We start from the raw sequence: 17,752 nt of genomic DNA on the forward strand, positions 1-17,752 counted from the left end.
GCCACTAATATCTAAGCACCATAAATAGCATTTTTGCAGACAGGAATTGGTTTCTCCTTTCGAAGGTAAAATTTAGAAACTTACCCGAAAAACAGTTCCCGAAAAGTATTGAGAAATTCTACTGTGGACGCCATTTGTCAGTTCCCTCATTAAATGTTTTACTTGGCGAGTACTTTTATTAAAAATTTTTGAACTAAATCCAGGGTCATTTTTTGTATGATTTTAAATGATGAACAGATCGTTCAGTCGACGCTACAAATCATTTTTGGCAAAGAATAGGCTTTCGAATACTATTTTGAAAAATAATTTAAAGTACTTCCTGGAAGATATTTTGATTAGCTCCGTCTGGCATAAAATATGGCATAGAAAGAAAGTCTCTACACTGTTGTGAGCACCATCGCTCGCTATTGCACACTCGGTAACAGCAGAATTCTGGGACGGGAGTCTTAATTCCTTTCACCAGGAAGAATTCACAGATGACTGCAAGTAAGCGTATTTGTAACGAACAGATATTGCTCTCTCAGAAAAAAAAACATAAGAAAGACATGCATCACTTTTCATAATGAGAAATTGTGTTTTTCTGGATTTTTTCGAGTTTATTAGTCGCGGTGGCATTGGATGTAATGATTTCAATTCAGATTTCACTTCGCATTAAAATTTCCAGAGAGTGAACTAAAATGTAATACTGCTTCCGCCACAATGCAGCATTTATGCTTCTTATTTTGGACAGGTACTGAACATGTTTTTACCTAATTAGGGTTTAAGGTAGGATTTTGCTCTCCGCCGCTCCCTTTTTAACGAAGTCTGATGAACGAAGAGAACAAAGTGTGAAGTATTAATGCTTATACTTCGGCAATTTGTACGATGGCAAACTCGGTTTACACCTTTTTCCTCTCCAACTTCACCATTGCCTACTTATTCCAATTTCTATTCCAAGTTTCATAGCACTTTTGACGCATGCCCTTGGAGGTACTTCTCAGAACATCCTGGTGATGTTGTAAGCCGCATTATTATGACAACTTCAAGTCTGACGCGATTAATCAAACTTGGTGCGGCAATAACAGGAGGCAATGGAAATCGTTGAATTCTTATGATATCCCCTTGACACGAACAAGATTGTCATTTAAATAGCCCTTTCCCTTATGCATAAATGTATGGGTATATTTCCCGCGAAAACTACCTCCGAGGCCATCGTCGACATTCGGTAAGTATACCGAGCACAGGAGATATTATCGATGTCAACTCTTCGCAAAAATGACTTCTCTTAAGAGCTCCAGTAAGGGCAGGTCAAGGGCGAATTCGCAAAAACCCTATTGTTCGGTTCAAATGCCATAACTTCTCCCTGGCACGCCCCCAGTTAGAGCTCCTGAGAAACAATCGCGTGTGTGTGTGACCTCTTTTCCTCATCGACTTTCGTTGACGAAAAGGTGTGCCCCAAAAAAATCCAATATTCTTTAACCCCACACATACACAGCTGTCTTAATTTCTTTTCTCCAGAGATTAACGAGCTACGAAAATACTGTTGAAGATTAAATTGTTTCATTCCATTCGGTTTTAAGCGTCTAAATACACTTGTAATGAAAGGAGTATTATTTCGTTTCTTGAGGGTTTATTAATCACCGGGAGAGATGGATGGCCCACTTACGAAAATTTGTTCATCACGTGAACACTTGAACACACCCAGGAGTCGTCAGCGGTGAAGGGCCTAAGTCTTCTTGGAGGTGAACCCAAAAAAAAACGCCCATTGTCCCTGGCTGATAAAATGTCATGTCGAGATGAACGAAATTTATGCATCTGTATCCACATACCTTACTTACATACTCCCTCCTTTAACCTAATTCCGACAAGCACAGGAGCTTTCGAGGTATGTAGAGAGTACAGTAGAGCTTCAAAAACGAAGGAAGTTTCGTATTTGCTACTGCTGTTTTAAGCGATCGCTTACGTGGGTTGTCACACCTACCACCAAGTCTTATTTACTTTTATAAAATATCGCACTAATATAAATATGCACTCCACCGGCTTCAAGCCAAAATCCTAGTCAATACGAATTTAATCCACATAAAAATAAAAGACAAATAAAGAAAAACATTGAAGGAGACATATAAGATCGAGAAAGACTTAGAGGAAGAATTAACTGAAGCACCTGCTTATGCACCATACATAACGAGTAGTCTACTGCAAAGGCTCCGAAATGCAAATTAAATGCTGGTGAAAGGAATCAGAAAAATTATGATAACTTTTCTGAGGCGATGAGACAAATAAGGCATTGAAATAAGGCATAACACCCGAGTAGATCTCCACATCAATCAAGGTACGCCTATGTCTCAATTGTCGAGAAACACCATACCGTCACTCAAACACGTGTAGTGAGCAATGTCAAAAGTGAAGAAATATTTATTAATTATGCTACGAAAAAACTTAGCCAGTGAGACCTGTTTTTCGCGTAAATGCCATTGGTACGCAAATACTCACTCCATGAGATGGATTCTTAACAACTGGATGCAATCTTCTTCTAAAGCAGACGCTACCCTCCGGCATCTATTGGGAAACATTTACTTTACAATTTCTGAGGGTTTTATGTTTTAATTTCCAAGGTTACATGCAATACCTAATACATTATTCCTTTTTTATCATCTGTTGTTGATTCAATGGCTTACGAGTTCCACTACATTACGGAGTAACCGACTCACTTCAGTCTATTGTACAAACATTGAAGAAGACACATAAGATCGAGAAAGACATAGGGGAGGAAATAACTGAAGCACCTGTTTACTCGCCACATAGTGCGACTCGAGAGTCAACTCAATCCTTAATTATGCACGTCGTTCCTCACTTCATCATCTTCTCATTGTCACAGCGAGAAAAATATGAACAATGGATTGACCATCCTTAGCCATTCCAACACTGATGTGGCATTCGGAAATCCCAATACCAAATGTTGTGATTCACAATGACATCCTCCTCAGTTTATTTCATATCCTGAATGAGAAAGAAGCGATCACAATAGTCACAATCGTATGGCCACCACTATTCAATATGGTGTGAATTCGTTGAGTGAAGCTACTCATGGAGCTCCTTGCAAATTATATACAGCTTTTTAAAATTAATTTTAAACTGTATCTATTAACGACGATGTACCATATATGTAAATGAAAAGAACAAAATTATTTGGGAAAAATAAGTTGTCTCACTTTTTCGAATTTTGAATCCAGTAAGCAATTAAATTATCGGGACACTGCAAAATGTAAAATTGTACACTGTACCACTTTGAAATTCATAAATAAAAAAGATGTGCAAATACCACACCAGCTGGTAAAATACTCTGGTGTGTCTCATGAGTATTTTACCGTTGTTAAATTGTAATCTACCATTTCATCATAAAATCATACTCTGCATAAATTTCAAGTCGCATTGAAAGACGTATTGAAGACAAATGCGTATTCAAATACGGCCACTTACAAGTGAGAAATGTACGCATTAACCAAATTAGCTAAGAAGGAGAGGAGGGTAAATAGAAGACCAATAATGAATAAATTTTGTAAAACAAGAGTTAACAGTATAACATCGATGGTCACGGATCGAGAATTTTGAACGCTAATTGTTCTATCAAGTTAGAGACTTTTCTTCCAAATAATTCCAATTTTGAAGGCCTCATTGCTTCAGATTGCATTAATTCACGTTTTCTATGGTTGACATCATTCAATATCATGAATGTAACTCGGAGAAGACAATAATTCAAACACTGAGTTTTATTCGTCACTGTTAATTCATTCATTGACTGAAAATATAATGGATTTTTAAAAAATTTCAGGAAATTTTGCCCTATATTAAGAAACTATTAACGTAAGTACGAACATTTGAGGCCGCATATGCTGATAGATGAGAGTAGAAGCAATCGGTGCAAAGAAGACGAGCAAAAAAAGAAGAAATGTTGGAATCATACTCAAACAATAAAATCACAGTCATGACACAATACACCTGCTATGGCGTTGCAATTCAACTTATGGCCATCTTATTCATCACTATTGTCCATCCTTTTCATGGTCACTATCTTATGGAGAACCAAAGGAGGCAGCATGACATTCATACCGTCAAGGACAATACTTTTATCCACTGACTAACAGTTTTCCGACGCCGACTGATAAAGCTAGTCTACATAATCTTATAAATACAGTAAAACATTATTAATATCGGAAGCTACAATTAAAGGAAAGAGCAGCGGCAAGCAGCAGGAGGAACGATATACGCTTGCAGAAACCCATCTGATGCATTCATTCCTCAACATGAATTATCAATTACCTAAATTAAGTTACCATGAAAATAAAATATCTAACATTCATAGCGCATAGCGCATAGAAAAGCGCATTCAGTTCTTTACAAGTATATAGGAAATTTTCCGGAACTTAGGATAAATTACCCAATCAAATCTTCCATAAAAAACGTTTCAGAAATATACAATCGTATCAAAACTCTAATGGCACAGTATTTTCTATAACCATATCAATCAGGATTTATTTAAGATAGAATGAAAAAGACTTAGATAGACTAAGGATTCTTCTCGGGAAATCAGCCGGGTGATGATGGCCATCGAAACGTTGGCAGCAATGGCCATCATCACCCGGCTGATTTCCCGAGAAGATTTCATCAACAGCATTCGCCGGGAAAGAACCAAATCCTTCTTCACTTAGATTGACGTCGTGGCTCGACCATTACAAGGTATTTACTTTCAATTCCAACCATAGATTAAAAAAATGTCCTTACAAATTTCTGATGCTCGCTATTCACATGGCATTATATAAGGGCAAATGTGTGGAATTACGGAATTCCATAACTAATGGTTGAGGAGATTTTTAAAAAATCTAGGGACGCCCTTCATGTAGCCTGTTCAATACTATATGATAGACTTGCTTTCGTAAGGGTAAAATGTAAATAATGTCTGAATGCCAAGGTAAAATGTATCCAAAAAGTAAAAATCGCAAAGATTACGACAAACATTCAGATTTTGCATGAAAAATTAGTGCTCCAATCAAACCTATGATCAAGAAATCCTGAAAATCGGCGACCCACTACCGACGGATATATATTGGACCGTGGCTCGTACTCACTTATTAATATTATGCAGCAGCACTAAATTTACCTATCGGATATCAATTACCATCATATGAATCGCTCAAGCACAAATCTACCAGATATGAACTCACTAAAGACAAGAAACCCTACATGCAGTCACGCACTAGATAATTTTCGACGATATCTTATTTTTTCATAATTTTTCTTGCAGAGTTAAGGCTGGCAGAGTGATTTTTCTCGTCGGCAACAGCGCCCAGTATTAACTAAACTGGCAGAGCCGGTTTTCGCAGAGGAACACATAACGGGGGGACCCAAACCGAATGTGCCGATCGGACCGTGAAAAGGGTCGAAGGCCACGAATATCTTTTCAGCCTCGAAACTTCTAACTAGCCATTTCTTTTATATTGCCTGACTGCCCTCCCATGTGAACATTTTTCATATTTCCTGAAAGCATATACTCGAAGGAAAGGGATTTTTTCTTAACCTCGCCGTGAGAGGCAAAAGGTCAAATCAAAGAGGTGGCAATTATACCCGACAGTCGTAACGTTTACAGGACATACTTTCAGGATACAGGATTTAATATCAATTTAAGAAAGAGTTTAAAACTCCTTTTATGTATAGATTCCATAATAATAATTGCAAGCCTTCTAAGCTCGGCTTGTCAGAAGGTTCCAGTTATTCAATACAACATGCGGCACATTGAGAGCATAGCATTTATATTACAAGTTTCAACTTCAACTTTAGGGGCTTTTAACCAAAACTACGATAATTTAATGTATTTTGTACATTTCAGATTAAAATAAAGAAATTACAAGTTTACAATATCACTTATTAACCAATCTTTCACTTTTCTTTTAATGTCGGCCAAAGATTTGAGATTACATAAAGCCTTTGGCATACAATTAAAGGTATGAGGTACAACATACTTCAGCAACATTTTACCGTACATGTTATTATAAAGATAAGTTTTCAACAAAGGATTTGCGTTTGTCCATAGAATGTGTATCATTACATTTAATTTTGTGCTCATATTTGAAATAGTTCTCTATAATAATGAGCCAATTCAGCATTTTATTCACAGTTAATATATTATATTCAGTACACAGTGATTTTAGGTCAGAATTACAAAAATAGTTCAAACCATCTGTATCAATGAACTTCAATAAGAAATATTATTCACTGAAAGAAAGCCAACCATCTTAAGAAAAAAGGTATTATAGAAACTAAAGTTTTAACAGAAGAGTGACCTCGGTCAACACAATGATATTGATACAAGGATTTTGAAATAAAGTTTAAATTTTTACTTCAATACATTTACTTCGCTTTTTTTACCTTTTCCTGAGACTTTTATTTAAAAAATACCACGAGGAAACTAATAACATATTAAAATCCCTTATAAAACCAATTCCAAAGTTATAGAGGTACTTAGCTTTTATTAATCCATTTAGCCAAAGTATTGAAATAAACCTCTTCTTAACTTAAAAAAAGAATATCTGAATATTCGACTTCCCAATAGTTGATTTTGACGAGTTTTTTTTCATTTAGTTCAAATATTATTGCTCAGAAAAGAAAGAAATCCAGAACATTTAAGCAAAAAAATAAGGTACTAATGTGAGCCAACCAATACTATAGACAACTTATCAGCTGCATTGAATGACCATAATATGGAGTTTTCCAGGAGAAATGAAAGATGAAACATTAATTCCTCATAAACATAAATGGCTGAATAATATTACCATTCGTGCAAGGCAATAATTTTATGTTGATTTCTGGTTGATATAAAAAAAACGACATTTTATTTTACGTTCTAGAAAGGTTGCCATAACAACTCGAGTCACGCGGTATTCCCACCAGTTTTCGGTCATTTTGCTGACGTAAAGATATTGGGCGACCTAAGGTGTATAATTGGGTCAAAGAAAGGAGTTTTACTGGGCAATGAATTGAGCTAAAATTGTAACAATCCATGCGTCACATGCAACCGCCCTCCCAATCCCTTAACGCCCATTCGCAATCAACGACACTGTGGGCGAAGAGCTGGTTTTGAACAATAAATGATAGACTGAAGTAATCCGACCGAAATGGATTGTATTACCACGCAAAAAAAAGTTCTCAGAATCTCACAAGCAATATTTAAACTGATATTTCAAGAAAAAATCCTGCAAAATATCTTATCAAGATAGTGTGGCGCGTGGGGTTTAATTGGCAATCAGCAGAGCCAATTAAACATAATTATTAATAAAATGCATCTGTATCTTACGACCACATGCCTTTTCAGTTGGAGATACTCATTAACTTGATAGATTTTATAAATTTACAGATAAATTTTAAGTAGATTTTATTCAGCTATTTCGGATGATGCAAGGAACAAACAAAACGATGATTCGTGTGCTTCATTTACATCTTCAGCATTTCCTTTATTATTTTACACTTTATATCAATATCTCTTTTTTATGCCATTTATTACTGGATCAAAACTTGAAAGATTAAATCCTCCTTGATATTACCACCAAACAATCGCATTGATATAAACAATTACTCAAATTTTCGAATCGTTTTCTCCAGCTTTATACTTTAATCGATTCCACTAAAACTTGATAATTTAGTCCACTTCGGTATCTTTAATCAACTACTCATATTGTGCTAGCCATTCATTCAAATTTTAAATGATTTTCTTGATGTTTACAAAATATCTTCATTTCCCATCAAATAATTCTGACTCCACAGTTTTCATTTTTCCCTCATAAATTACTGCTCAAAACGGCATCAAACTATCTCGGTAATGCTAAAACATGTGTCTAACAAGAAGCGCGGATTTTTAATTCGACGTTCCATTAGCGAGACACGAATACATTTATTCGCTCATGTGCAAGGGGGGGGGGGAGAATCAATTCGAAAATTTAGAGCGTCTCGAAGGAAAGAGTGGACTTTCGCTCGAGAAAGAAAAACTAGTATTTCCAGTAAACCATGGCGTTGGCTCCGCGTGCCCGCCCAACCGGATGATTCCGTGAAGGGGGCGTTTTCCTAACAAGTACCAACCCCCTCTCTATAGTACTGGCCGCTTCACATCTCGATTTTTTTAATCGCCGAGAGAAATAGGGTAAGTGGATGAGAAATGGATAAAAAAAAGCGATTTCATCACCTGGTAAAGAAGCTAGGTACAACGCGGTTCACTTAATATTTCACCGAGACGCAGCAATGATATTCACTCAACCATCACGTGACTGTTACTTGAAGAGGCACTGATTTTGAATTCAATGCTTTTTTCGCATTTCCAACGCTAATTTTGATCGAATTCTATATGAATTGAGTAAAATAACATCACAAGCAGAATTTAAATTACAAAAAAAGCAAGCCATTGATAAAAAATATGGGGGAAGTACAAACGAATTAATTCTACTCGCTTGCAGCAAATCTGGAAGATATCTATTTTCAACTGTTCAAGCAATCCAAGCCGAACGCGCAACTCTGATTCACTATCGGTCCCAAGTCTAGTTCGCTTAACATATTTCTATCGCTTTCTGTACGCCTGTAGCAGCTTTCGACGAATCCCGCAGCTTTCCTTTGTATTCTTTTAAGTCCGCGTGTTGAGTCCCAAGTCTCCGTCGACGCATTACCCTTGTCCTCATTACATTGTACTTCCGATTCCCTTCCGACGTCTGTCCATTATTGTCTCCAGAGGACTACTGTTATGCCTCAGAGCAAGTAAGTTGGTGACCCACTTAATAACGCATCGACAGATGAGTAGCGGAGGGAAAGAGTGAAATTGGTCTCATCATGAAGGTATTTGGGTGACATGCCACAAGTGCTATTCGAGTAATTACTAAGAATGACATCTTTTAACCTACTATTCAGAAAGCCTGGTGTGTCACCTAAGCTCATTCGCCATAAGGTACTCGTAAGATGCTATTCAGCATTTCCGGAGATTTATTTCTACTACTACTATTCTTAATACGCGAATACCTGTCACAATAAAATATAATACCAATTAATACTTATTAAATAATGGAAAGTTTTTGCGCTTACATTATCACAGATGTTAAAACACATATATTTACCCTTCGTTAGTTTCCTTTCCCTTCCCTTCGTTCCTCATTAATAGCTCATTTGAGTATTTCCTCTGCTTATTTTTAGCGCGAACATCACCACAGATGTCGTTTCAAAATTTAATTTAATTTTTTCCTCTATTTAATTTCTCCTCGGTATATCCATATTATCATATTTAAATATTATCGTTATATTAATCCACTTAATCCATCTCCATTAGTCTTATTTCCGATAAATTTCTTTTCGGCGGGCTTAAGATTTCTGACGCCAGCTCATCCACGGAAAATTTTCTTCTGATTTTTATCACTTCTTCATAAGTAATTTTATTTTTCCACCAGGCCAACAACACGGCCAATCTTCCCGCACCTCCGATGAGCAATTCGATCCGTTATCCAAGATAACGGCACTCGGATATAACGAGTAGAAAACAACTGACGGCATAAAAAGTAATAAAAGAAGGTTTTCAAGTTCTCGAGAAGAATAACATATAGAGCGTAATGTAGGGAGTGGAGAGAGGAGAGGTTGAGGATAAGTTTTCACTCATTAAGTTCATTCATTAAACCCATTGCTCCCATTCTGTCCATACCACAGTTCGCCCTGACCACACCAACGCAGCGAGTGGTGAGGAGGCGGCCGAGACTCTGGGGGTTCATCCAGGAATTCCAAGCGTTTATAAGTCACCCGGGCTTCAGAGGAATTCAAGCGTAATAGGCAGGTTCGGGCCGTCCCTTTTTTCCTGTTGCATTTTTCCATCGACATCCTCATAACTTGAGTCTCTCTTCAGAATATAAGATTTTTTTCTTTCTAAACATAATCGATGCTTCGAAATCGGAAAATTCATTTTTTCTTATAAATTTTGGGTAGATAAGACACAATTGTCAATGAGGAAAACTAAAATAATCAGGAAAATTTATAATTATGACAGAATTAAGTGTCTCATCATCCTATTCTCTTCCTTCCTCACACTCATTCACCAAAAATTCCACCCTTTAACATTGTTTCCAACATCCCCACCCCGCTCAGTGCCGCTCCATCCATGTGTAGTCCGTATCTCATCTAGATAAGGGACGATGAGGAAAATTAAAAATTTCAGAAAAAAAATTATAACACAATTAAGTGCATCGTTCTCAAACCCCACATCTTTCATCGGAAGAAATTTAAAAACATTGGTCGACAAATAATTAAAAGAATGGCCTAATGAAATATCCTCATCAAAAATCTGGAAGGTATATATTTCCTTGAAACGGATTACATTAAGTTACCTACAAACCATTTTTTTCGGTCAGCAACCATGAGAATTCCACAAGCTTAAGAAGCCGTAAAGTTTTAACCTCTGAGTTAATATCATCTCATTACCCCAAAACAGAATAACAACCTTATGAAAAATAATTTTCACACGAAAATTTAATTAAATAATAATTTCAGTAATCATTATTTATTGGTCACATTCCGATGGAATGTAATTTTCAAACTTCGCTGTAACTATTAATTAAAATATCAAAATTAAAAGGGTAAAAATAAATTAAAATGTGGTGTGGGGGAGGTGTGGCGTAGGTGGTGTGATGAGATTGGCAATGTAGTTGGACTGGTGGAAAATTAAATTCCTAACGGAGAAGTGATAAACATCGTAAGATAATTTTTCTAAGGCTCAGCTGGCGTCAGAACTCTCAAGCCCAGCAAGAAGAAATTGATCTCAAATAAGATATGAGGAGTACAAATGTTACTTATACATGTAATTTAAATGTAAATAACATTTGAAAATTTATTTACCGTTAAATGGAATAGAAATGATGATAAGCTGAAGCATAAATTTTTCCCTCTGATTTTTCGGGGTTGAAACTACTTAAGTCTCCTAAAGATTAATCCAACGATAGGGATTAATTCTGCCGCCAGGGGCGAGAACTCTCTTTGACCTCAATACCCTTCGCTACGCTGCGTACTTGCACCAGGGGTCAGTGGAAAACTCTCTTTCGTGGGTCGTTGCTACGTGCTAAGGTCATTCAGCGAATGATGCAGCGAGATGCGGATATAGAGGGTGAAGGTCATGGGGTCAGCTGGCATGAGGGTCAACGCCCGCCCATCTCTTGTTCACTCCCTCAGACTCGATAACATCCTCAGCTGCTCAAAAGTCATGGCAAACTCACGACTCGGTCATAGTTAACAAGGTGCGAGCATTAGCAATTTCCATCTACAAACCACCAGTTAATTACAGGACAAGCGGTCTTCGACGACTGTTTCCCTGCATATATTAATACGCACCAAATGGAATCGAAGGGAAATGAAGAATTAAATAACACGGGATTGCCACCGGATAAGGTTCTCCATCTCTGCCGACGTTTCGATGGCCGAGTCGTCCATCATCATCAGGGCTTGACGATGACGATGGACGACTCGGCCATCGAAACGTCGGCAGAGATGGAGGACCTTATCCGGTGGCAATCCCGAATAAACTTCAACAACAGCATACGCCGGGAAAACCTCAGATCTTTCTTCAATTAAATAACACGATGGACAAAAAGATAAACTTCATTATTTTATCGCAACTTTGGTAAAACAAAAAGGCAGAAAGAGAGGAGAGACTAATCGTGATGACAATGCAAGCCAATATTTAGGTTTCGTGGTTAATTTTAGAGCTCCAAATGATGCGAGCATTATAATTGGGAGTACCTAACATAAGGCCTGAGAAGTTTAGAAGAGCAAACTAATTGAAATTTTTAACTAAATAAAATTAGTATTCTGATTCAATTTTGGGCGCATCTACAAGAACATATTTCCAATAAAGAATCTGGTAACTCGTACAGAAACTGTGTATGCTATTTAGTGAGTACCACCTGATACGAGAGTGACTTTTTACCAACCTCCGATAGAGCCAGCAAATAGCACGCTCAGCGAAGCAGTGCACAACCCGAATGCTCTGCTTCCGCGATTGATGGCGTCGCCTTGACTTTCGTTCATCAACTTTCGGACATCATAATGACCCATCTCAATGAACTGTCTAGAACCGTCTATAAATATGACTTCTAAAAACTCGCCCACCATTTAAAAATAAACTCTACATAGCTAACAGAGAGAATCTGAAGACTTTCGCAAGTCAACGCTCCAGAAGTCGGGCATGCTAGCCAGTCTTAAGACTTCTTCGACCATATGGGTACGCGAAGAGCACGTCTAATTTTGACGTGATGAGCACGTCAAAATCCCAGTGTTAAGATAGGTTCGAAAGGGAACACCGCGCAGTATTTTGAATTCTGCGCTACCTACCATCAGTGAAACCTGCGATTTGATATTCTTCAAGAAAATAATCCACAGCTATTAGCAAATTTTCTCCAGATGTTTCCTTCGCCTTACAGATGCTCTCAGTGACAATTTACCGAATCTAACTATGTTTTAATTAATTCTTGTCTAAAAAAATAATTTTTCACCTTCGACTTTATCATATTCGCCATTTGAGATGAAAAAATAACACCCATGCATTTCACGCCAGAATCCTACGATTGCAACCATCAAAAATTTGAACTTAACCACGCCGACCTCAGTGGCGTTCGTGAATTCGATTCCTGCCAGGGTAATTGTTAACTTGTTGAAAAACCCTTATGTAAAAAGCCAATATAGAGCTGTTTTAGGTGGTTTGGTAAATAAAATAAATATTTCGATGCCTTGAACGTACTTCATCACAACACCGCGTTTTGAGTCGTCAGTCACTATTTCTGTACTCTAAATTTATAAAAGCGATCGCCCACCTACAAAAGCATGAAAAGCCTTTCGGTAATTTTAATTATTTCATAACTTAGATATAGGGACAACCGTGGATTATAAGTAGATTTGCTGAGGAAATAAACTAGCTGAAAGGCACAAGGCATCAATGGGTCATTACTATTTACTCTTGGAACTTTGAAGCCAATTTAGTGCACGTATGAAGCCTTCCAACTTAAGTACGCTGCTACCGGACGCACGAGAAGGATATTCTCGACTTGCACAACTTCTTTTGCAGTAACTATGGACCGGTTCTAAAAGCGGAGCGATTGTCGACCTCTTACACAGACCATTGCGCCATGTTCACCATTTTCACTATGCCAGTCTGGGCTAACGCTTCAGTTCACCCCTCATATGTCACCAATCAGTACTCACCACGACAAACTAAATTCCGAGTCAAAAAATAACCTCAATTATTTATTGTTGGCATAATAATAAGCACCAGTTAATCTCCATAATTCTGTAGGATAAAGGTCAAAAACGTTTCAATAAACGATGAAAATAATCAAAGAACTCCCTCTTACCGCCCTTTTCAAAAATTAGATAAAAGTTGCTTGTAAGTGGCACTATTTAGTACAGTTATGACATGAATCATATCTTCGACTGAATGGAATGAAAGAAGAGGTATCGAAGGAAAATTAAAAATAAGTTATTATTTTGTCTCTCACCTATCTTATAATTGCGAGGTTGATTAGATAGAAACCTTTGATTATATATAACACAAAACTTTGTAAACTAATTGCAATTTTTGAGTCACCAAGTTACCTTGAGATATTTTACTCATCATATTAGTTATTCTATAAGGTAGTTTTACTTACAAGTCTAAAGATAGCATATGTTTCGATAATCTTATCTAAGTTTGGGATTGATTGCGATAGCGTAATAGTTTCTTTAAGGAAAAATCGGTATCGGTGCCTCCGCTATGATAGATTCTCCACAGTAACTGACGCGACATTTCAGCGTCCCAATCGAGATATTCCCTTATTTATTTTACATTTCATCTAAATCCACTCTTTGCGAAATGTTGACGAAATACTTTTTTACAATTAAAAAAAATCCTGTGTATCGGGGTAAATAGGATAAAATATCATATATTTTTCCGTAGCTAATATAAAAATAGAAAAAAATCGGCATGGGGGACGCAAGGGCATTAGTTAGCTAACCTTAAGGCTCTATCAATAAAAACAATACTGAATAAGTAGTTATATATTATATCTTCTGATATAAACAATCACTTAATAATTTCCTTTTTCCTTTCAGATCTTTCGGACTTAAATTATTCCACGGAGCAAGGAAATAAATTTGGTGAGTATCAAAATGGTTAATTATGTCATTTATTTTCAAACGTTGGTTTCCTATTCCCTTGAACCAACTTTGTTTCTTCCATTATTCGAGACATTGAATCTAACATCACCGCAAGAGTCACGGAAATTACTGTCGTGAAAAGGATTGATACTGAAAGTCAATGAACTAAAGTATGAAAACTATCGAAGGAATTTTAAGCTGGATACTATGGCCGAGATAATTTTGAATAGGTATTCCTTAAAATGCTATATTTTGAAATTATTTTCAGACCCATTCTAAGGGGTGATAATTATTTCATATCTCGGTCATAAAAATAACCCTGGATAATTGTTTTCAGCATTGTGATTCTTAAAATTCCGTTTATACAGAGCCACTACGTTCCTAGTTCTAAGTTATCGATGGCACAGTGATTAAGACAATGCACTAGGAAAAAAAGGAAAAAATATCCATAAAGACAAGCGACATATGTAAGCCATTCACCTATCGTTTCAAATTTGGGAGAGGGAAGAGGGATATAAGCCTTGCGACATAATCTTAGTGGTGAAGGCATTTCTGACACAAAATTCAGCCGGTTTTCGCGGAAATGAAACAAAGAAAACGATGCAACGCACTAAAAAGGAGTTTGAAACTGGATTTCCACCGATTCAAACCGTGAAAAAAAACAATAAGCATTTCTGGACTGGCATTTAAACCGCTTTTATATAGGTACTGTGACGCGAATGGGCATGGATTTGGGTCACACCATAGGTTGACACATTTTACCATATTTTACCATATCTTTGACAGTAAAATTAAGTTGAACTATAGTTCCAAAAATATGTCAAATATACATACCACAAATTTACATATAATATATTATATATACATATAAATATTCAAATATACATACCAAAAAACACAAGAAAGGTCCGTTTACTATAGAAAATATGGAAATACATATTTTTTTTACTATTGGACATTTTTAACTTTGTACAATGTAATATGATATTAAAATTAAAATGAATGCCAATAGGAAGAATTCTTAAGTCATATGATTGATAACGTGACGTAAATTCAATTTCGTAGTCAAGGTTTAAAACCCCATATGCAAACATAAAAGCTTTCCACACTCAATGGATCACTATATGGAGACTGGGGCGCCTCAGTGGAATCAATTGGTGACAGAGAGCTCTCCCTCTATCTCTCCTATCCTCAATAAAAGCGGAGCAGGGCTGAATTTATTTATTAAATTAATCACTGTCCTTGTAGGCCGTAAACATGGTGATTTTCGCTATCACCACGGCATAATCAAACTGATTCAAACAGTGTAAATCATCACTTACTTCAAGTAGCTTCCCCATACTTACCCATAAGCACTTTATATATTTTTAAATTCCTATACGCATAAATAGTCATTAGCATGTAATAGAAAAGGTTTTCCATGCTTAACAAAATTACTTCTGGGACGTAAAAGTAAAAGAGGCATACATTTTACTTATATAGAGATAAATTTTTTCCGCAGCCCGTTAATACTGATTTAAAAATATCGCATTAAATTGATGTCATTGATCCAATTAGTTCGGCAAAGAGAATTCCCCACGGCGTAATTTTCATGAAGTATTCAAATTTTAATTTCGATCAAGTTTCAGCGTTAAACATACAGTATATTCCGAAATCGCTATGAATAAAATTTCCAGCAACAACCTCTTAAAATTATATTATGAAGTGAAGCAAATATGAATATCAGTAATACAACAACACGAAGAATGAAGTGAGATACTTCGTAGGATGAAGAATCATCAGTTGCCAAGCATAAAAACAAAATTCAAATTCATATGAATTCCTGGTTCGAATGAGATGAAATATCGCAAATAAGAAATTACGCCTATCCTGCAATGCCTATTACTTACAAAAAGACGTTCCCTCGAAATATTGCGAAAATATAATCCCACAGAACGGTGAAATTGAATAACGCCAAAGATGGAATGCAAGACAAGATGCGGGGTTGAAGAAACTCCCGTAATTACTTGATTACCACCTCTCGCGAGAAAATATTTTATAACTGCCGTCATTAATGAGCTTTACGATTCGAAGTTTCCAGATGACACACATGCAGCCACATTAAATGAGTCACATATTAATCCCTCAGATTTCGGAATTTTACGAACGCATTGCCAAACAACTTAAAGCAGCAGAAAATCATTTAAAAAGCCAGAGTTACCAAATAATTTTACATGATCCCACAGCCATCGGTAGAGAATACGCTAACAACCAGATACACTAGCAAATCTAAATATATCTAGGTACGGCAATATAGTAGCAATCAGCACTTTCTAGCGTCAACCAGCAATACATAGTAAAAACTAGTATTTTAAATCAACATACAAGAAGTTTCCGTATTTAGGAAGAGTGGTGCCAATCGGCTAATACTTAGTTAACATAAGAAAGAGTTCAATTACACACCAAAATGTATCATAAAAATGAATTTTTCTCACGTGCTTTATAAAATATCTGAATCCACCATTCATTCAACGACAAATTTAACTATCGAAAATGTCACCGGCAAAAGATTTTTTGGGTTTCGCCACTGACCGGAATTGTAACAATTTAGTCCACTAACTCTGATGGTTGTTTCACGTAGAGCAGAATGTCGCTGAATACCAATTAATTAAAACTCTTGGAAAATATTTGAAAGAAATGGAACCCGATTTTCCTTCAAGTCACGACCATCGTCATAATAATGTAGTGTCCGAAGTATCCCGCACGGAGTAATGAGATTGGGAGGCGGGAAGGAAAAGAACATTGGATCTCAACTGTGCTTAGATCTCATGAAGAATATGAAAGCTGTTTTTTTATTTTTGCTCTACAGCATAGCGATCTCTAAACCGCATTTTCGTAGCCACGCAGGAGACTGCCAAGTGTGTCACCGCCGCGTTCCTCTGGTAACGTGCGGTCAGCTGATTGGGAATCACTCCACATGACTTGGGACGAGCTGGCGACGAGTCTCGCAAGACCAAAGAAACACAGAAGCAACGAATCATCAGTGCATATTCCTCTCTTCCATCACGTTCCACCATAATTTTACTCGCAGTGCTATACAACAGTGGTGGATATCAGTACAATGGCCAATAATGAGGAACAATAAATAGCAAACTGGTTTTCTCCCAAAACCAATCTATTGTAGGCATTATTTGGGACCACTCAGATAAAAAATTCAACTCCGTTCACTCATTTCGGGAAACAATATTTACAAACTCGCCATAAAGGGATGGTGTTGGGAAAAAATCCTCTTATGTTATAGGAATCGTCTCTTTTGAAAGGCAACGAATGTTTTTCGAGACTCTTAACAAGGTAAATTATCTCGAATTATATCAAAATTATTCACTACAATGATGGAGTGTGACAATAATTTTTAACATTCTATCTAGGTCTTACTTTTAAGCGTATTTACTAACACATTGTCACAAAATATCTTAACAATTGCGACAAAAACATTTGTTCACCAGAGAAAAGTTTAGAAATGTTTATTGATACCGCTGAGTATATTATGATGGATAAGCTTATTATTAAAATATTTACCTAGACATAATGTACCTACCCTCAG

At 36.6% G+C, this 17,752-nt stretch overlaps 1 protein-coding gene across 1 annotated transcript in view; it reads left to right on the forward strand.

The window, feature by feature from the left end:
* Positions 1-17,752, forward strand: part of LOC124158559 (patched domain-containing protein 3-like) — a 149,513-nt gene that overhangs the window by 77,074 nt on the left and 54,687 nt on the right. Inside the window, exon 2 of the mRNA XM_046533712.1 lies at positions 14,125-14,169. The gene's annotated coding sequence lies outside the window, so the exon portion shown is untranslated. The remainder of the gene's footprint in view (positions 1-14,124; positions 14,170-17,752) is intronic.

The sequence above is a fragment of the Ischnura elegans genome, chromosome 5 (genome assembly GCF_921293095.1).
Source record: "Ischnura elegans chromosome 5, ioIscEleg1.1, whole genome shotgun sequence".
NCBI lineage: Eukaryota > Metazoa > Arthropoda > Insecta > Odonata > Coenagrionidae > Ischnura > Ischnura elegans.